Raw genomic sequence first — 22640 nt, forward strand, 5'->3', positions numbered from 1 at the left:
TGGGACATGAACAGAGTGGTGTTCATTGGGCCCCCTGAGTCCAAAGTAAAAGGAGAGGGGAAAACCTGTTGGTGAGAGTGCTGTTGCAGTCTGGTCGAGAGTGGTGGTTGCAGTCTGGTTGAAAAGTGGTGGTTGCAGTCCAGTCGAGAGCGGTGTTCCGCAGTCTGGTTGAGAGTGGTGGTCTGCAGTCTTCCTCTGGATCCCATGAGTGGTTAAAAAAGTCCCAAGACCCCAAGATTATATGTTCTCCAGTTCAGCTAGGAATGCCCAGTACCTCCCTCAGGGCGGGGAGTTCCATAATGGGTATGAGGACAGGAGCATCCTCTTATCTCACAGGCCTCTTAACACCCAGTTTATAGCCTGAGGAGTCAGGCCTGCTCTGGGCAGATGGTGTAAATGGTCTACTGATACCAGTTTCTGGGAAATGGCATGGAAGGCTATAGAATACACAGTTTTGGGTTACACCCATACAGTGATGAACTGGTCCCAGCTGCTCTAACTAGGACAACTGCCTATATTGGTAACAGAGGAAAACCTGCTTCTTTCCCTTCTTGTTACCACACCAGAGTTATCATAGGTAACAAGTACATGTATTTTTTTTCTGACAATTTTTTCTCTTCCATGGGCTCGAATCAGTTTCTTTTTTGACAATAATAAAAATAAATCAGTAAGATGCTTATTAAACCAACATCTGATAAGAAGCATTACAAGGCTAAAACACATTGCCATGGGGTCATAGAATCATAATAATTTCTCTGTGACTGTAGCCACCTCACGATAATTTTTCCCAGTCAGCAGTCAGAATATCCTCTCTGGAGGCCTACTTCAGTATCCCGGAGATATAATAACTACCTATATGTCACGAGTTATGACTTTCTCAAGAGCTGTTCTGAGACTCTGGAAGTTGCTCTTCAGACTTGCCAGGAGCCAGGGAGCATGTCAAAACTCAATGGTATTTACTCAGTACGAAGAGTGCTTTCTAGAATTTGCCTTCCCTATGTGAATATGCAACAAAACTAAAGCAAGACAACCTCCTCTAAACAAATTCAAGAGGTTACCACATAACCCGCAATCATGCAATTCTCTTTCTTTGGCAGAAGGCTGTGGCATTATAAACAATATACCAGAACTGTTAATTTTATTTTTCATCAGTTCTGAAAAGTCTTTGGATGTCAGAGCAGTACACAGCAGGCTTAGATGCAATGCTCAGTCTACCTCAACTCTCTAGAAGAATCAGAAGGGTTTAATTATCATGCAAACATTCACATCACAATTACTTGAGACTTGTTTTCACATATAAGTAATCAATATGCTTTTGGAGGAACTTACACAGTTCCACTTGAACATCTATCTTAGTGCCTGAGTTGGGAATGTAGACCTGGGCTCATCTCTTTCTATCTTTAATTATCTATCTGAGTTGATACGGCTGGGCATACAAGTGCTCTCTGACTCATGAAAGGAATTGGAGGAACCTGTAGAGGACAAGTTGGCCCAGCTGAAAGATGAATCATTATCTCAGGTGCTGCTCTCTCTCCACTCTCCCCGCACATATCACTGGGCAAACACACTTCTTACTTAGGCTTCTCAGTCAAGTGTGCCTTGCATCATCCCTATAGCTCTGTACAGAGCAGCGCTGCTGTATCCAGGGACATGCCTTTGAGTGCTTTGGGATCAATGCCTTTGAGTGCTCAAGCTTTGGGATCAATACCACTGACCATTACTGTGCTTTAAGTCTGCTAGATGCAGGGCAATATATTCTCTTGCTAACAAATGCAGTGGCCGAAAAAACACACACTCAGTCAGTTGACAGGCAGTACTTTATTTACAGAAGTCTTAGTTTTATAGTCTTTTTCTTCTGTTCATGCACAAATATACCATATCTCATTGGTTCAGTGTTCTTGTTCATGCGCCTAAGCTCCTTTTCTGATAGGTGGTCAGCATTCCTTCACGTGCTGGCAACTCTCAGAACAACACCTGTTATTCTTCCTTTTCTGCTTTCTCATCTTCAATGTTTACATTCCTTTATAACCTCGTAGCTGTAACTGCTCAAATTCAAGGCCTAAATTGTCTACAGCTCAGTCGTTTCCCACAACCTCCTTCTCTCTTGATGTTGACAAGCTTTCCCCTATGGTCTCCTTAAACTAGCTCAGGCTAAATGTGTACAAACTATTTTAAAATAAGGAGCTTTAAGAGGAAGGAATTCAGAGCCTATATTACTATGGCAGAACATACATTCAGCAGTGCTGAATGCAAGCAGGGAGCTCATTGCTGTGGGATGCATAGGACCATGGCCTCTCGTATGAACAAAGTGCAGGGAAGGAAGGTTCCTGCACAAGATATGAGACAAGACACTCTCCAGTGTGTCAAGTCTCTGTCCTGAGCCTAAGTAGGCTGCAGCACTGGCCTTGAGATTTAAGAGAACTGCAGTATGAGGACTGAGGAGGCTTAGATAATTTTTGAAGTGGTAGGGCAATGAAAGGCTGTGGAAATGTTTCACAGGTTGATTCAGAGAATCCAGGCCCACTTCACCCTCTTCACTTAATTAACAGAAGAGTCTAAGAGAGAAGCCTGTCTTTATTTTGGGTGTATGTGCTTTCCAATATGTTCATATATCTTCGAAGTGTCCATTTCTCACGAGTCTTACTTTTCAATCTCATGTTCTTTGATCTTTAAAGGATAGAAAGCTCTTAACTGTAGGGCCTCTCTTCAGCTATTTCCTCCCCATGGATGTGTATGGTGACATTTACAGATGCAAACTTTTATGCACATGCTTAAGCAGATGGGAAGTCAGTGGCTAGGCTGAGACACACCTGGAAGTGTGTCCCTACTTCGAGTCCATTTTCTGCCTACATCTCTCTTCTTTTTGGCTCTCCCTGATGATTTCATTCCAATATTATTTTTGGGTTTTAATGTCTTCTCACCTCTTCCTTTTGTTTCATTTACCTCTGATTCTTCTCTAAGCTTCCTGAACACCATCATTTCCCACACAGAGGTGGTAGCATAGGGATTACTTGTCTATTTTTATTCCCCCCCCCCCCTTTTTTTTTTGTCCCCATCTCCACTATGTATTTTGTTTCTTTTAGTTCCCCCATCTGAATCACTTTTCTGTTTTGGGCTTTGCAGAGCCATTATCCTCTGAATTGTCTTTGCTCTTGACTATTCAACACCCTCTGGGCTGACTCAGCCCAGGCTGTGTGGGAATTGATTGGGAGTGAATCAGCAGCTCAGTGCTCAGAAGGGAATTAACAATCTATTTACTCTCGGATGATTCCTGTCTCTCCACCTCCATCTCCAATGACCATTTTCCAAATAAAACTATTTATAATCCTCAGATACATGAACAGGCAGAGCGTTAGAGAGGGGCTGTAAAAGTTGCGTTAAGGTAGTAGGTGGCTGAAACCATTAAAAGTTTCAAGTAGCAATAGCTAAAATTAGTCCAAGTGGAGAGAAGATTATTAGCTAGGAGACTTATGGGTCCTACGCAGCAGGTGGTCTGTTTCCAGAAATCAAAATTTTCTAAAACCCAGCAAATATTTTTCACATTCAAGTGTTATTTTCATTCAGCTCCAATTACAAAAATGGTCTTTCCTCATGCAGAAGTATCACAAAGCAGTTACAGCAACAACTACATATACAGGGTGAGAACATTTATAGCATACAGAAACTTTTTCGTGATAATGAGTACGGTTTCTGAATACTTCATTTCCAGCACAAAAACCTTTTTCAAACAGGTACTTGAAGCAGCCAAAGGATGAAAAGCACACAAAATGCAGGAGCTGTTCTTCAGCAAAGCCAGTTTGCTCTACCTTCCCCTCTGGGGAAACACTGTAGTTAATAGGATGCTTACTAATTCTTTTCCATTGTTTAGTTTTATTGTAGGGTCTGCTGTTCCCACAACAGCAGATACACGAGGGAATATACTGTCTACTGTTGACAAGGGGAATAAATCAGGAGCTAATCCAGTAAAATCAGACTCTTACAATGGCATAAAGGTGATATAAGAGGATTGATTGTGTAGAGGAGAAGAAGAGTTTCTCAGTAACTATTTCTGTAATGACTGCAGTCTGAATTTGGCTAATGCCCCTCCAGTGAGGTCTTTCCCTTGGTTGCAATGTGACTGGAATGAACTTGTTCTGTTTTGTTCCTTTAAAATTACTGATTATAGTAATTTTAAAAGGGAACAGAAGCAATTAAAAAAAGCAGAACCTTTTCATTTCCCTGGGTTTTTAAGGCTTAGAGAACAGGATGCTGATCCATGAAAAGTGCTTCTTGAAAATTCAACAAGACTCTTGTTCTCTACTCTCTGTGCTTTGCCTCAGAAGAACACTTGTCCATGTCTGGCCTGTAATTACAGTTCTGCCAAACAAAACAAATTGAAGGAAGGGTACAAAACATAATAACAAAGATGGTACAGAAAGCATTTGATTCAAGGAAACCTCCTTTGATTTGTGAAATGAAGGGTTGAAATCTTTATTTACTTCAAAATACTCTCCTTTTGGCACCTGGCAAACATTAGGGTTTGCCATCAGTTCAATCTGAAATGGACTTTAAATGTTGGTTTTAGAAGAAAGTGTCTCTATAAATACAGTATCACATGCATGCCACAGAAGAATGACAGGAGACCAAGCCAGCATAAATTGCTAATAACCCAATTATTTCAAACAAAAATGTACCACAGGAGAAACACTTGCATGGCTTCCATCTTCAGAATGATTCCCAGGTGAATAGAAAGCCGTTTAAGAGAGCTGAGAATACAGAAGGAAAAGAAGACAAGATTCTTTGAATTTTTTGTGGTCCCCACCAAGGCGTGTAAACGCCAACTTCAAGAGAAGTTTAGCTGGTCCTTCAGTTAGCACTTCTGTATCATTAGATGTCAGGAAAGACAAATATTAGGTTTTTTGAAGCATACAAAAAATTTCTTAAAGGTAAATGCATTTCAGTGTGTTTTGCATTGTAGTTAGTAACAACTGAGCTTTTCAGAGCTGTCTCTGGAGAAGAACAATTCAGACAGACACACACTGATCTGCTAAGCAAATGTCGTGAGGGCTGGAAATAGGATCAAGAAAATAAGAGGTCTTACTTTTTGCCTTTTCTTCACAACTCCACTCAAGGAACAACCTCATTTCAAACATCACTGTAGAGAGATTGTCTAGCTCTCTTACAAATAAATTAGTCATGAAAATGCATCCTAAGAAGACCAGATAAGGCTTCCAAATGGCGGTGTGTTTCAGCATTAGATAATGTGACTTAGTTTTACACTTGTTACTGAGAAAAAAATTATAAGAAGCAACTATGAATTAAAAAAAAAAAAAAAAAAACACAACAAAAACAAACCAACAAAAAACCCAAACAAAAAAAATTAAAAAAAGCACAACAAAAAACAAACAAACAAACAAACAACAACAAAAAAACCACCCCCACCCCCCCCAAAAAACCCCCCACAAACCCCAAATAAATACCGGAACTCTTTTCTCTACAGACAGAACCCCTAGGTGATGGATATTTCCATTCTACAGACCGATCTATTGCATTAGCCTTTCAGTTGATCATGGTACTGCATCAGTGGGAGCAGAATACAGACTCATTCTAGGCTCCTTTCTTCTGCCTGAACTTACTTTTTTCTTTTTTTTTTTTTTTTAGAGGACCATCTGTTCTGCATATCAATTCATAAGAGAAAAATGTTTTCAGATTTAGAATTTTAAATCACTTTCTCTCCCTCTTCTGTTTTCTTAGTATTCTTGTTTGTTCTAATTTTAAAGACATTTGATATTAAAAGTCAGAGAGTATGTTGAAGAGCGGAATTATGCAGCCAGTTAGGGAGACTGAATACACTCAATGTTTAAGGATACACCTTCGGACCTGAGTCCTTTGGTACTCAGGCAGCTTTGACTTACTGTGGCCATAGCAGAGGCAGTGAGATGGAAGTGGTTTGCAAAGCCCCACACAGAGGTCTCCTGAGGCCCACCATCTCCAGTCCTGGTGGGAGGCATGGACGTGTGCGTAGTCACAGGAGAAGACAACTAAGAAGAAGCAACTACCTGCATAAGGTTTTACTGGGGATAAATGTTCAGACCAGGTCGTACAAATATGAATCCATCATCTTGTTAAAATGGCTCAACTTCTGTCAACACAGACCCTGGTCTGGATTTTCTGAGCCATTTAATGACAAGTGCCATAAGAGAAAAGTCAAATAAATCAGAGCTGCAAGGGTGGTGGCTACCAACGCCTGGAAAGGAAGAGGGGTAGAAAGAAAAGCAGGCTTAGGCTATGCAGAAGGGAAAGGACAGTATCATAAAGACTAAAATATCTTTTTATGTACCTGCAGCATTGGACGACAAAAGAGTAGATTTGTCAGATGGCCCATCCCAAGCCTCAGGAAGATGTGCCATGCTTCACACCAAGATCTCCAGCCCTGAGCAATGGCAGAGTAATTGCGAGGTCACCCAAATATTTAAATAGTACAATTTACTCAGAGTGGACTTTCAGATGACGGCAGCCAGACTCACTTTACAGATGCAAGTCCCGGCCCCCAGTTCACAATTACTGTCCTCAGAAAAGAGAGTGAGAGTACCAAGGTCTCCTCTGCATATTTTTCCTTCTGGAACTGTCCCACAGTGTTTCTTCTTACATATCACATACTACATGCTTTTCAGGACAGGTAATGATCACTGCTGTCATCTGTCAGAGAAACTAATTGTAAAGTAATTATGCAAGTGCACATCACTGTGACACACACAGGACCACATTACCACTTTTGCATCACAAAAAATGGCCAGCCATGCCTAGCACAGGCAGACTCCCTTGGTGCTGCATGCAGAAGAGTGCTATTGGCAGTGCCACTCTCAGACTGTGGCATAGGCAAAGGAAATAGGATATGGCTGGAGTATAATTTTTTGTCTAATCCCAGCTGTTGGGTATTGATAGCTCCTGGCTTTTTTTATTTTATGTGAAGGGTCAGGCTGGTCCAAGAATAGCAAAGTCACATACAGACTGGAAAATCATCTTTTGCTGTCCCAGTTCTATGTAGAGCACTGCTAGAAAAGCATAAAGGTGGATGAACGGCCAGTGAACTGATCTAGATTTCCCTTTTAATACCACTGAGAGGATATTCCTCCCATAATCTCACTCTTTTCTGACAAAATTCTTTTTCCAAAATTGTATAGCTTCAGCTGAACAATGTATTTGTACTAGTTCTCGCTACAACATACCAAAAGGAAAAAAATTCTCTTTTTTCTTAAAAATATTTTTTCTGTCTCTAAGCAAAAGAGAAATACAGCACAACTGTTGCAAATGAGGGTCATATGTGTGGAAAATAAAATGAGCTTCTTGACAGCCACCAGACATAACACTTTTTGAAAACAGTTAACACCGTAGGGTTGAGACCCTTTAAATTCCTTCTCAGACATAGAGAAGCAGAGACAATCCAATGGCAAAGATACATCCAATCTTGAGTACTGACAAAACCTCCTAAGCAGCTGAATTCTTCTTGCCACATGTTGCCCCCTTATGGAAAGTAGGTGACCAGAAACTAAACTGATTCTTGAAAAAATAATATTGTTTATAATTTTTTTAATTGGAAAATACATGTTTCTCATTTCCAAAATATCCAGATGAAAGAATGATTACTGTGAGGAGCAGGAAGTGAACGCCAGTGGAGGCTATTCCAGAGTAACTTCAGTGATTTGTATGCTGTTACAGGAACCTACAATAGAGCCTGAGGACAGTCACAGTGGGGCAAGGGTGTTGGAAGACAGAAGCAGAGCCCAGAATACTCCCATCCTACCTGAAGAACAAGAAAAAACCCCTTAGGTAAGAATATATAGTTACACATGCATAGGGTGGTGACAGTGATGGGTGGTGGCAGTAGTTCAGGAATGGATCTGTAGGTTTCCCTGGATCATAAGCTTGAACAGCATTGTGCTATTGGACAATACGTATATATTTTATGGGAGTATATAAACAAAAATAAGACTTAAGGAAAAGACTTTTTTTGATTCAGTCCTAGATGGTCTCTATTTCTTTTATTATTCTGTGGATGTCAGGAAAAAAAAAACATCCTACAAAAAGACCATAGCAGTTGGGGAACATCCAGAAAACGAAGTTTCTTTTCAGAGATGTGTAAAATATAAGTTGTGAGAAAAGATATTACAAATTGAATTTATGCACAGAAAATATTGCACAGAGACACAATGATGTAAATGATTATCTGCAAAATGGAAAGAAATAGATCTTTCTGCGTGTGACTTGTGAGAAACATCACAGCTTATAACATAGCATGGAACATCTACCTTCAGCACAAGGAAAAGGTCTGGAGTCACAAGAAATATCATGTACCAGGTTGCTTTTCAGAGAGTGTATAGAATTTAAAATTTGATTGGAAAAGAGAACTTTGCTGAGCAAAATGATGGTGAATTCCGCACAGCAGCCTTCAAGACTGTGGTCCTACAAATAGCTCCAAAATGTTGCCACAGAAACCATGTAAGATGCCCGTTAAGACTGTTTTAATATTTATAGGGAGTTCCATGACAACCTCTTAATATTTACAAAAATGACCCAAAAAAGAGGCACAGCAATGTAAATCCATATCAGAATGAACTTATTAAAGGACAAGGAAAATGACAGAAAAACTGAGAAGCATGACATAAGTTAGCTAGGATGTTATCAAAATTTACAGTTGGCTTTCAATACAGAGAACATTTGAAACACAGCTGAGAAGCACATTTTTTCCCTTTTGTCTTCTCTTTGCATACAGCATGTTGTTTTCATGGCTGGGAAGGATGCAGGAAGAAGGAAAGAGCACATGTTCTTTATCCTGCAGAAAAGGTTCAGAGTATCAACGGGAATCCAGCTTCATTCAGTGTTAACAAGCCAGGACAAGCATTTCTCTGCCAGTGGTCCTGCAGCTGCAGCATATTCTGAATGGAATATGTGAGACAGGACTGCATCAGGCATCTCTGGATGTTCCCATTACTCACTGGAAAATAACTGCTGGTCCTGGTTGGCCTCAGCAGTTTCTTCTTTCCTTCATCTGTCCCTTTTCAAAGCCAATTCCAGAGCTCTGGAAGATCAGTAGACACTGCACCTTATGGAACAGGTCTCCTGTGGTAATTTTACAGGTGAAGGGGCAGATCCTCGCAATGAAAAGCAAGTTCTGAGCCTCAGCTGGCCCCAGCTCTCCGCTAGGTGCATGGCCAGTGTTTCTCAAAGGTGGGCTAATGCTACCTGGGCTGAGAAAATTAATAAACTTCAGACAGACTTTCAGAAGTCTGGGTTCTGAGAGAGAGACTTCTGTTGCAGGCCTATAAGCCAAAATCTTCTGGAGGAAAGAAGTGAGGGTTCTTCATGTCCTCAGAGCACTAAAGAAGTCTGTAAGGCAGTGCTTGGCTCTGAGTTGTGCTTGGTTCAGATAGCAACACAGATCGTAGGGTGAGGTACAAAGCCATTGGTATCTTCTTGGAGATGAATGGGCTGAGAGCCACTCACTTTACAGTTTCAGCTCTCTGTATAGAAGTCACAGCAACCAGCTCCCAGGCTGCAAAGGATTTGCTTTCTCCTGAAGAAGCTTTTAGTTGCTAAGCAGTAACTATGTGGGCATCAGACCTCCACAAAATCTTGGGGATCTTGCCTCACCAGAATGTCATGGTGAAGCTCAAACATCCCACTGAGATGCGATTACATGCAAAGTTCCCATTATATTGTGCTAATTTTACTGCAGTAGCTTAAAATAATTTTTCGAAGGGTTTACAAAAGAAAACCTGGGCAGATGGATTCAGCATTGTAAGCCAATAACTGGTAGTGTACTCTGGGGCTCAATACTGGGTCCAATATTCTTCAACACCTTTATTAATGAATTGGATGATAAGGCAGAGTGTACCTTCAACAAGTTTGTCGACACACAGCTGAGAGGAGTGGCCAGTACGATAGAGGTAAGGCTGCTGGCCAGAGGGACATTGACAGTCTGGAGAAATAGAGTGAAAGAAACATCACCAAGTTCAACAAGGGAATTACAAAGTCCTGCCCCTGGGGAAGAACAATCACCAGTATGTGTTGGGGACTCACTAACTGGAAAGCAGCTATACAGGCAAGAACCTGGCGATCCTGGTAGTTCGTCAGGACTGGGCCTCTGCCTGGAGTGCTAGCTCTGTGCCAAGCCTTGGCTCGTGACAGTGCTGCGGGTCCCACATGGCAGCTGTGCTGTGTCTGTAGGCACCAGTGAAGACTCCCAGCCTGTTCCTCTGCCTTCCCTGCATGCCTCTGTCAGGTACGCTCTGCTTGCTCAAATTGTGATGGTTGTTGGGGGAGGAGCAGAGAGGGTGGGGGATCTTAGACTGTAAGCAGTGTCCCTGGGGGCAGCTGGGGGAGACAGGCAGGTGGGGCAAGCAGTCCTGGGGGCTGGTTGTCCCACGGGGCTTCTTCAGCTGCCACTTTTCAGCCCATAAAGAAACCCTTTGTGGGGCTTTTGCTTCCACTTTCCCACCTCTTTCTCGGTCTTTCTTTGCTTTTTCTGTTCCTAAAGCTAAGAAAGTTCTGAACATCTCTCTTGGCAGGACATGGTGTTGAGGAGAATCAAGAGCTGAGCACCTCTGCTGTGACAGCCAGCCAGTGGACAGGGCATTGGGAAGAAGTGCCATGTTACCCGTGCTCCATGTCTCTGCCTGAGTGACATCAGAAATGCAGCCCATGTTGATGGATGTCTCCACACCTTCTGCTTCTTCTGCATCTGGCAGTGAGCTGCCATAACACCTGTGTGACCAGTCCGCAGGCAGCCTTTCAGCCACATCCTGCACACCATGAGGGCAGATAATAACTACGCGGAAGCCACGGTCAACTCAACCTGCTGCCAGAAAAAGACTGTGGCCAGGGAGCAGGTGGGTAGCATATCCTTGCAGCAGTGCTACAACTGAGCTCAAGGCTCTTGCACCTGCAGTGAGCCCAATGGTGGGAGAAGGGGGAGTCGGGGAGGTGCCAAGCAGCTCCAGGGCATCCCAACACCTCTACCCAGCAGATCACAGAGTAGAGCACAGCCAACCCAGCAGAGGAACCTGACAGCTGCTACGACCTCCTGGTGGTGAGATGTTGCTTGATTTTACAGAATTTGAATAAGGATGCAGAAGCTTTTACATGGCATTTTTTTCAAGAACAAAGCACAGGTTACTGCACGGAAGGCTTTTCAGTCTCCTCCCCTCCCAGCCAGGGCAAAGCTGTCTAAGTCTGGCAAGCATCTGCTGGTCTACCTGTCCTGAAGACCTGCCACGCAAGGTCCCATGGATAGAGGCCATGCTGACAGCCCTAGCCTTGCTGGACCCTCCTTTGCACCCAAACAGCCCCTCTCCTCCTCTAATCACAGCCCTCTAAACCTTTCCCTGACACTTCTTGAAAACAGCAGCTCAGCTATTGCAACACCAGACACTGTGGGAGGGTTTCACTGGGCTGGAAGGCAGGAAACATCAGGAAACACTCTTCTGTGTTGAGGATGACAAAGCATTGGTAGGTGTTGCTCAGTGAGCTGGTGGAGTTTCCATCCTTGGAGATCTTCAAAAACCACCTGGACATTTTCCTGGGCAGTCAGCTATAGGTGGCCCTGCTTGTCAGGGAGGTTCGGCAAGATGACCTACAAAAGTCCCTTACAGTCTCAAACATTGTGTGATTCTGTGATTCAGGAGCTGGAGCTTTTAGATTGGTAGATCTTTGGGATTCAAGAGGAAATGGCACTGCATTCCAAAGCAGAATATATAAGGAAAGATATAGACCCATCTTGTTCAAGTTACTAAGTAACTCAGAATTTTGTGGCTTAGAAACATTACCCTGTCTTCTTCTGTTTTCCCTGAAAGTTCCACACCACACATTTAAGAAAAAAAAAGTTCTTCTTCTTTCCTCAATCTCAGTTACAAGAACTAATGTGCTGGCATAAAACTGCCCAAATACTCATCAGTTGCACCAGGGTCATTCAAGGAGTGCAATCAAAGGAAACTGTTTTAAGAATTTGTCAGTCCTTCTTGTGAAGCCATACTTGCATAATGTACTCCCACATATGCATACTTTGACTGTAGACTAAAGTAGGAGAAAGTGAAAGTGCTTCTCTGCTGCAGTCACTGAATTAGACACTTGCAGAAACAGAAATCAGAGCTGTCACTACAGGTTGCAGGAGAAATGTGAGAGAAAATCTGATACTTACTGTGGCTGCTAGTTTGCTTACTTGTAGGTGTTATATCTACTGGTTGTAGATAAAGTCGTGGAATTATAGAGTCATTAAGGTTGGAAAAGACCTTTAAGTTCAAACATCAGCCCAGCACCACCATCATGTTCACCACTAAACCATTTCCCCTAGTGCCACATCCAAACTCTTTTTGAACACTTTCAGGGATGGTGATTCCACCACTCCCCTGGGCAGCCTTTTCCAATGCTTTACAATGCTTTCTATAAAGTTTTTTCCCTAATATTCAATCTAAACCTCCCCTGGTACATCTTGAGGCCATTTCCTCTCATCGTGTCACTTTTTATCTGAGAGAGGAGACCAACCACCACCTGTCTACAACATCTTTTCAGATAGTTGCAGAGAGTGACAATATCCCTTTCGAGCATCCTTTTCTCCAGACTAAACACCCACAGCTCCCTCACCACTCCTCACAGGACTTGTGCTCCAGACCTTTTACCAGCTCTGTTGCCCTTTTCCAGGCTTGCTCCAGCACCTCAATGTTCTTCCTTGTCTTGAAGGGCCCAAAACCGAACCCAGAATTCATGGTGTGGCCAGTGCCAAGTAGAGAAAGATGGTCAGTGTCCTGGTCCTGCTGGCCACACTATTTCTGATCCAAGCCAGGATGCCGGTGGCCTCCTTGGCTACCTGGGCACACTGCTGGTCATGTCCAAACAACAGCCCCAAGTCCTTTTCCACATGTAGCTTTCCAGCCACTCTGCCCCCAGCCAGTAGCGCTGCCTGGGGTTGTTGTGACCCAAGTGCAGGACCTGGTACTTCACCTTATTAAACCTCATACCACTGGCCTCAGCCCATCTATCCAGTCTGTCCAGATCCCTCTACAGAGCCTTCTTGCCCTCCAGCTAATCAACACTCCCACCCAACTTGATGTCACCTGCAAACTGACTGAGGGTGCACTCAATTCCCTAGTTCAAATCACTGCTGAACATATTAAACAGGACTGGCCCTATACTGATTCCTGCAGAACACCACTGGTAATAAGCCATCATCTGTATGTAATTCCATCTACCACCACTCTCTGGCCCGTCCATCCAGCCAATTTTTTACCCAATGAACAGTACACTTGTCCAAGGCAAGAGCAGCTAGTTTCCCCAAGGAACTATGGAACACAGTGTCAAAAGCTTTACTGAAGTCCAGGCAGACAACATCCACAACCTTTCCCTAATCTACTAAGTAGGTCATTCTGTCATAGAAGGAGAACATATCAATCAAGTAGAACCTGCCTTTCACAAACCCATGCTGGCTGGGCCCAGTCCCCTAGTTGCCCTGCACACGCCATGTGATGGCACTCAGTATAAGCTGCTCCATGACCTTCCCCAGCAGTGAGGTCAGGCTGACAGGCTTGATGCTCTCAGATGTTCCTTCCAACCCTCCTTGTAGATGAGGGTCACATTTGCCAACTCCTCATCAGCTTGGACCTCCCTAGTTGACCAGAACTGTTGGTAAATGATTGAAAGTGTTTTGGTTAAACTCTTTCACTAACTCCCTCAGTACTCCTGGGTGGATCCCATCCAGCCCCATGGACTTGTGCAGACCCTAGTGGCAAAGCAGGTCGTTGACGTTCCCTCCTGGATTACGGGCCTTTGTTTTGCTCCCTGTCTCTGTCTTCCAATTTCAAGGGGCAGTGTACCTTGAGGACAACTGGTCTTGTTATTAAAGACAGAGGTAAAGAAGGCATTATGTACCTCAATCTTTTTCTCATCCTTTGTCACTGTTTTCCCCACATCCCACAAAGGATAGAGATTCTCCGTTGCTCTCCTGTTGTTGCTGATGCATTTCTCAGAAGTTGTGGATGCTCTATCCTTGGAAGTGTTCAAGGCCATATTGGATGGGGCCACTGATTGAATGAATGGCATTCCATGAGAGAGGGGTTGGAAAGAGATGATCTTTAAGGTCCTTTTCAACTCAAACCATTATATGATTTTATGGTTCTATGATTCTACTGTCTGTAGACTTGCTGTTGGGACTTCATCGCTGCCCACCTGGATAATCAGCAGCAGGTAATAATCAGTGGGCTGCACCAGGCTGGAAGCTTTATGGTGATGTGGCCCCAAGGAGACAACATACTTCCCTATCGGTTGGATTCGGTCAGCATATCAAGACTTCTGCTCCTCTCAGAAGCAAGTTACCAATGACAACTACCCTTTTTTTTTTTTGACTGAAGTGGTTATGATACCCTGCCCTAGGTAACCCCTCCATCCTGGATGAACCTTCATCTACATTCTCATTTCCCTGGTCCTTGAGTTACAGAACCTCATACCTATTGCTTAAGAGAGAGGTGCGGTAGGTCAGGAAAGGACTTGCCTGCCACCCCAAGCAGGAAACTGTTTTAGTTCCCCTCCACGTCTAATGTCCCCTCCTTCTGCCTGGTGGTGAGAGGACAGGGGTTTGTTTGCTTCTTGTGCTGTGGATGGCAGGTGTGTTTGTCTAAGGGGTAGTAGATACGCATCTACCATTCAATCTTCTCCTCCGAGTCCCCAGTACTTCTCAGGCTTTCTCCTTCCTCCTTCAGCTCTATTACCAGGCTGAACAGATAGCCCGCATGATCACATCTCACAAAGATGTTTTCTCTGCTGCCTTCTGAGAGCAGTGCCAGGCTCTGGCACTCCTTGCAGCCTGAGACCTGGACAGCTTCATGTTTCTGTGGGAGCTCCATATGGATCACCACATCCTTTTTGGTACACAAACAGCATGCAACTTTTGATTGACTGGAAACCATGCATGATGACCCCCAGCAGAACCAAGTGTTTGGTTGGGCCAGGGCCTCAGCAGGGCCTCAGCACCCACCCTGAGCACCCTTCCTTGTGAAGTGCTGCACACACTGCAGTGCCATGCTCCTGGTTGCTCATGCTCCCTGGGGGTGGCATTTTTATGTGTGGGGAGGCTGCTATCACTCCTAGTGCTGCCAAAGCTGAGTCAGAGCTGCCTCTGATTCAGGGCTCCACTGCTTCCCTCTTGGGGCAGAGGGGGCTGGCACACATCTCTCTGCTTTTGAGGTCTTGCCAGTTAAGAAAGCTCCTCTTGCTCATGTGGCAAAATCCTTGGCTCCAGTGCACATCAGTCGGTGCAGTTCACCTCAGAGTCTTCCAAGATGTTACTTTAAAGCAAGGACACTGCAAGTGGGGCATAAACATTTTAAAAGTAAAAATCAAGCATTTACAGACAAATCCATGAAAGGTAGGATTGAACAAGTTATTGGTTGACTTATCACACCACTCGCTAACCAAATAGGGCTTGACTCTTTGCTAGCCAAGCAGGCACAATTCAGTGGTGATGATTTACCATATACTATGGTGCCATACCAGAGCTGGCCTGGATTCATGATACAAGCACATTCTCCACCTGGGAGAGAACAGAGAAGCTAATAGAAGGGATTACAAACTGCTCGTTGCACACAGCAAGTCAAGAATTTCCTTATGAAGTGCTTTTCTTTTTTTTAATTTTAAAAAAATGCCTGTTCGTCAAAGCCAGACTGTGCAAATTTCAGTGAGACATAAAGAACAATAATTGCACTATTTTAGAATTACAGCAAGTGTTACATGGCTCTGAAATTGTCACAAGTCAAGTACACATCAAACTTAGCTACCATTTTCAGCTCCGGTTAGGAGCTGTTTCACGTGCCAGCACATTCTGTAGTCTTTCTGCTCCCTGGTTTAGAACTTGCCATTTTGTCACTCCTGTTTTTTTGTTTCCGTAAGAGTAGAAGGGTAGAGTAAGAGTAGAGAGGCTGAGAGGGGTGATATAACAGTTCACCCTGCTGCACCTCTACAGGCTAAGAAGGTGCAACTCTACTCCAGCATCACGGTCCTTTCCAACGGTTCCTTTGGTGGCAGTCCCCAGGAAGCTGCCCCTTCTGGCAATGTCTACCTTTCTTCTCACTGTGGACATTATTTCTGCAGTTCTATTCTCCTTTGTCTACAAACCAGACTGGAAGCCTCAGCTGAAGCAGACAGCAAATCAATGATGGCTGTTCCACAGTTCTCAGCTGGAGGGCAGTATCCAAGGAACCAGACTATGTCAAGTCATAGTGTGATAACTGTCACTGCAGTAGTTTCAGTACCATGAGTCTGACAAAATGTTTGGTTTTCCGATGCATATGTGTATGATCCATTGGGTTCATATACAGTCTAATTGACTGTACATTAAAAAGAGGAGTTAGTTCACAGAATAACAGAATCACTCAGGTTGGAAAAGATCTCCAAGGTCATCAACTCCAACCTTTGACTGATCACCACCTTGTCAGCTAGACCATGACACTAAGTGCCATGTACAGTTGTTAATGTGCTGTTGCGCATCTGTTAAATAAAACCCTGGTCCTAACATCCAGCATATCTCTCTTTCATATTTACTCCTTTGTGCAGTAAAAGTCAGTGTTCACATCTTCCTTGAGTAATATCAGTAATATCTACAAGCTTTTGCCCTATACTCACATCCTGTTGTTTACATATGGATGGTGCCAGTTATGCACTTGTTGGGGTTTTGCATCCTCTTGGGCATTGCAGCCTTTAGTCCATTACTTCATAGTCTTTAACATCCTCCATAACCACTGCACTCCACATAACAGAGCTGCCTTGCAGTTTACAGAGCATGTGTATCACCTTAAAACACAGACACTAATCTGTAAAAGGTAGATAACTATTTTAAGCTTTGAAAACTAAAGCCAGCCTGCTTAATTCAAGATCAAAATTATACTAGTTAAAAGAACAGTTTCACTATTGTGAAGATCTTAAATTATTTCTAGTCTTGTTTGAAACACAGCAGTATAAAAATTATGACAGAGCTCTGTGTAGCTTCAGATTTCTTGTAACATTTTGCCGTTAGCAGAGATCATGCTTTTATAAAAATGGAGCATAAACTACAAAGCAGTTGGAAAGGCTAGCATTCAATACCAGAACATCAAATGCTTCTTTACATTGGGCTACAACCCCATAATACTTGGTGGGGTAATGGGTGAAGAGGATTTTGAAGTGGTTTGGGTTTTTTCCTGGCAAATTGAGTGTCACTAATGACTGGGACGGGCAGTGATAGAGTTGCTGGATGCACACTTGGTGTCCAGCCTAGGTCAACTCCCCACATCACATTTGTCTTGTTAACTGAAGTGGAAGATAAACTTTGGGCATGATTTAAGGCCAAAAGTAGACCTTTCCAACATGAATGGTTTTTACAGCAGAAATATCTGATGGATATTAATTGCTATTCCGCTTTTGTGGGGATATTCAGGGTCCAGAGCTGTGGAAGAATAACTGGAAGAAAAGCTGATGGCATTTTTTCCACCATGAATTTGCAGGTGTCCTAGAAATCTCACACTTTGAGGAACTATTTGATTTATTGTTCTTTACTTGCCCAAATGAGTGACATGTGATCAACATGCTCAGCCTACTCATGCTCCACTGAAGTTGCTGAACATGTGCAAAAATAACTGCAGTACCATGCAGAAAAACTGAGCCTTCTGAATTGCAATCACAGAATGCAGCACCAGCTTCTGCTGGAGAAGCACATTATAGCAGTATATGGCCCTGAGTTAAAAATTGCAGTTTTTAACTTGGGACTCAGCAGCAAAATCAGACCTTTTTTTTTTTTTTTTTAATCCCCTAAGAAATGTCCCAATTTGATTTCCAGAATCTGGTGTTATAATCTAGACAGTAATGTTCTTTCTGTACCTGGTTAGGCTATTAGCATGTGTTCCTGTGTTGCTCTGGCTACAAACTGCAGAAAACTCTTTATTTATCTCAACACACATTCTTTGCTTTGAAAGGAAAACCCTCACTCGATACTTTAAATAGAGACACAGATTACTTCTTAAGCACTAACAGTCATAGTAGTTATTTACACTGCTAGCACATCTTGCTTAACATACTTTTAATAATATTTGTTTCAGAAAAAATCCTTCATGGGTAAAAAGAATGATCCTAGTAGTCAATGTGGGACAGCAACACCAGTGGATGCTGTTGGAATAGGTGCAAAGCTCTCTCTCTTGTCATAGGGTGTTTGGAGATAATTTCTACTAGCTATCTTTTTTTCTTTTTTTTTTTTTTTTCCCCTCTGAAGGCTGTACTTTTTTCTTTTTTCTTACTTTTTTTTTTTTTTTAAGATAGCAGGAACCAGACAAACTTGTATCTAACACACAGTAAAGAATATGTAAAATAATCTCTGTTAATTTTACTTCAAAATATAATTCTCTTCATGTGAATATGAAAATAAGAGTTGTGGGACCACATATGCACTGTGCCCTCTGAGCAGGGCTCATGAAAGAACAGGAAGCAGACTTTTACAACCTCAGAAGGCTTGACTGTGAAGTGATGCTCAGATAAAGGTCTCCTTTTGACAGCCCCAGTGTTAAAAACCACACTGGCTTCTTGCTTATTCAGCAGAAGCCAGTTCTCTCCTGTACCTGTTGTGGCAGGGGTCCAGGTCCCCATCCCTCACTCATTAGTGGTGTGTTAACAGTCTGGCAGGATGAAATTCAGCTAACAACTGTATTAACAGTGGCTAAGACACTATATGTTAAGGCACTGTAGGTGACTTAATCCTCTGCTTGCAACACTGCTTCTTCAAGGCTGAGAAGAGTATGAATTAGAAATACAGTATGTCTGTAACACAAGTCCTGAAAAGAAAGGTATTGTTTCTGCACAGAATTCCCCAGAGGGGAAATTCACTTGAACTTTTGCTTATGGCATGTTTGCTGCCAACACCAAGCTGTGTGGTGCATTTGACACTCAGGAGGAAGGGGATGCAATCCAGAGGGGACTTTGAAAAGCTTGAGAGATGAACTTGTGGGAACCTCATGAAGCTGAACAAGGCCAAGAGCAAGGTTCTACACCTGGGTTGGGGCAATTCCAAGCACAGGTACAGGGCGGGTGGAGAATGAATTAAGAACAGCCCTGAAGAGAATGACTTGGGGCTGTTGGTGGACAAGAAATTCAACAAGGTCTGATGATGTGTGCCCAAAAGGCTAACTGCATCCTGGATTGCCTTAAAAAAAGCTTGGACAGCAGGTCAAGGAAGGGGACTCTGCCCCTGAGGTCTCATGAGACCTCAGCTGGAGTACTGTGTCCAGCTCTGGGGCCCCTTCTTATGAAGGACATAGATTTGTTGGAACAAGTGCAGAGGAGGGTCACAGAGATGATCAGAGGGCTGGAGCACCTCTCCTCTGAGGAAAAGCTGAGAGAGCTGGGATTGTTCAGCCTGGAGAAGAGAAGGCTCTGAGGAGACCTTATAACACCTTCCAGCACCTAAAGGGGCCTGCAAGAGAACTGGAGAGGGACTTTTCACAAGGGCGTTTAGTGACAGGACAAGGGGGAATGACTTCAAATTGAAAGAGGGTAGGTTTATATTAGATATTAGGAAAAATACTTTACTGTGATAGTGAAGCACTCGAACAGGTTGCACAGAGATGATGTGGATGCCCCATCCCTGGAAGTGTTCCAAGCCAGGCTGGATGGGGCCTTGAGCAACCTGGTTTTGTGAAAGGTGTCCCTGCCTATGGTAGGGGGGTTGGAACGAGATGATCCTTAAGCATTTGTTCCATTTCCTTCCAGACTGTCCTCCTGCAGGAACTGACAACAGGAACTGACCTCCTGCAGTGCTGACCACACTGCAGAGTGGTCTCTGGTCAGCAATGCTACTTTGCATTGGACAAGCTCAACATGCAAAATGTATGTACTTCACTAGTTCAATATCTCTTGCACAGCATGTTGCCGGAAGTGGAAGAGTTTCTTAGTGATTCTGTGACTGAGCATACTGGGATTCCCTACAGCTAATAAACCTATCAGCAAAATAGCAGTAATGCAATTGTGATTACACCACAGAATGTGATTTTTCAAATCAAATTTAAACCTCAACATGCCAAAGATTCTGCTTGTTAATCTGAAATGAAGATGATTCAAAAGATCCTAACTTCACAATACCCTTAATTCCGTCTTTACATACCTATTCAAGCCCCTGAAATGCTAATAGAAATAATATTTCACGTGTATACCACAGACAATATAATAGCAGTGTGGATTTAGCAACAACTTATTGGTACTGTGTCTTATTGAGTCTCTGTCTTATAACAGACTTAGTGGTAACATGCACACAGTTTTCAACAATGGTAGTGTGGTTAATGTACCTGTTTCTAAAATAAGGCATCACTTGACCGTTTTCAGCACATGGTACTGAAAGAACAGCTAGGTCAAGAGCAGAGTTGTTCCTGCATGTACACACATCACACGTGCTGCAGTTTGCAGCTGCATTGCTGAATTCTCCTGCCTGATGTTATATGGAAGCACTCAACTCTCTCTTGAGCAGAGTGACCTAAGCAACGTTTGTGGATCAATACCACCGATACTAGCAAAATTTCAGTTCAGCACTATTTTTACAGTAGAAATTAATGCTTCTCTTTTTACAGTCAAGCCTATATTCTCGTCTCAGTGCATAGGGGTTTACAAGTCTAATCTAAAACCTACTGAAGTGAGAGGAAATTTTTCCCCTCAATGCAATGCGTTTCAGATCCATCCAATTCTTTATTGACAATACTTACATTATTAGGCATCGGCCTTTTTATTTTCAGAATGAAATAAACACCAGATTACTGATGAACTCTTACAATCTTTGTGTAACTTTTAAAATGTTGTTCTAAGTATGGAATGGTGACTAGACTGTGTACACATACCACACAACCCTATCAATATTTGCATGAAGTCTTAGTTCCTATCAGCCAAGCTAAGGGACATCCTTTGTAAGTTTTGAGGTATTTCTAAATGCTAAATTAATCAAGCACAACAAAAATACAGTGACTGGGAGGTTTTTGTCTCTTTTTTCTATTATATAGTTACAAGCTACAATGGTCAGAAAAAAATGGATGCAGCAAACCTCAAAATCTCAGTTCATCTGAATGCAAAGTTATATGGACTGCACCATACATTCAAGTGTCTGAAGACAGTCGCCTTCTGGAAAGTGTGTTCCTGAACTTCGTGCCCATCAGGCAACTAAAAGATGATACCAGATGTGCCTCTAAGCTTTCCAAGGGCAATAGAATTTGCACTATTTAATATAAGTCCTAGCAGCTCAGCTCTGGCGTTTGGGGTCTGCTTTCTTCATTAATATGAAATTTCTCCTTATGCTGAATCTTAACGTGTGTGTTTGGTGTGCATTTTGTTCCATCTCTCTGAACAGGATATTCTCTCTGGCATTTCTTCATCTGGTATAGTTTAATGCAGACCAGATTTAGATATTCAAATTAGTGCTGTTTAAGCTCTTTGAGTGACATTTCCAATTAAAAATAACTTATTTAGTTTTCACATAAAGAGTAAATACAGCTTTTGATACTGTCCAATCTAAAACTGAATCTAATATAAAATCAGGAAGAAAAGAGAGCCAGGCCATTTTTTGAAATTAATCAAATATTACTAAGAATGAGGTGCCTGCAATAAAAACATTTTGCCAAGCTCAAATGTTGGCGGTACTACCTGAGTAGCAATGTGTGGTAGCAGAAAAAGCTTTCACTTTTTGTTTTAAATCTACTAATTACTAATAGGCAGTTGCCTTTGACAAGACAATCGTTTCTTGCCTTCACTGAAAAAAACATCCAAATTATTTAATTTAATTTTGTTCTCCTTTTATCACTCTCTCTCCCCTTGTCGATATATCATGCTGGTGTCCATGAAGCAATCCTTCTTTTGAGATGACAGTGATGAGGATGAGGAGTACACAGGTAAAATCATCCCAGGACTGGAATATTTCAGGCTTATTTCCAAATACCACGTTAAGCTCTGGAGATAGCCAAACCTTCAGTGAGCTCACTGGCTGCAGGAGCCTAAGGAACACACCCTGCTGACACCACTAATCTGCCTCTTAGTTTATCACCATCTGCTCTGTGTGAGTTTCCAGCCTACCTTCTGTTGCCTTCTCCTCCTCAGCCTTCATAGTAATGCTACCCCCAACACTCTTTCTGTATTTCTCTCTCAATTAATCCTGGACGTTTTCTCACCATCCTCCACACCTCTACAAAACACTCACTTGAGCCAACAGGGCATAATCCTGCTTTTTCACTCCCCACTCTCTCCAGCAGGAACTCAGAACTGGCACCCTTTAATTGAAATGCCAGAAAAAGCTCTGGCTTAAAATAAATGGTCACAGGATCTTCTTTATATTGACTTAACCAAGTCAATAACAAGCCTGAGACAGCTATGACAATGTGGACTGTGGCTCCCCTAGGACAGCAAGAATACAGCAGGCTGGAGCAGCAAGCGCATGCCCTGATAGTGTTAAATCATACATAAACCAGCAGCAACAAGCACCTTCTCTGACAATAAAAAGCAGAAGCTTCATTTTAACTCATTTAGCTTCTCTTTTCAGACACAAACTCTCTCTATTAGACTCCCGAAATCTGTTTTACTTCAGGGAGTTCAGCTGAGCTCAGAAACGAGTCTGGCAGCACAACTGC

General features: G+C 42.7%; 1 long non-coding RNA gene across 1 annotated transcript; it reads right to left on the reverse strand.

The window, feature by feature from the left end:
- Positions 1 to 905: 905 nt before the first annotated feature.
- Positions 906 to 20648, reverse strand: LOC116781175. The gene is made up of 3 exons (XR_004354796.1): positions 20575 to 20648; positions 4489 to 4492; positions 906 to 916 (listed from the first exon to the last, which is right to left on the reverse strand). It is a non-coding gene; the product is annotated as an uncharacterized LOC116781175 (long non-coding RNA).
- Between the last annotated feature and the right edge of the window lie 1992 nt (positions 20649 to 22640).

Source organism: Chiroxiphia lanceolata, chromosome Z, assembly GCF_009829145.1.
Source record: "Chiroxiphia lanceolata isolate bChiLan1 chromosome Z, bChiLan1.pri, whole genome shotgun sequence".
NCBI lineage: Eukaryota > Metazoa > Chordata > Aves > Passeriformes > Pipridae > Chiroxiphia > Chiroxiphia lanceolata.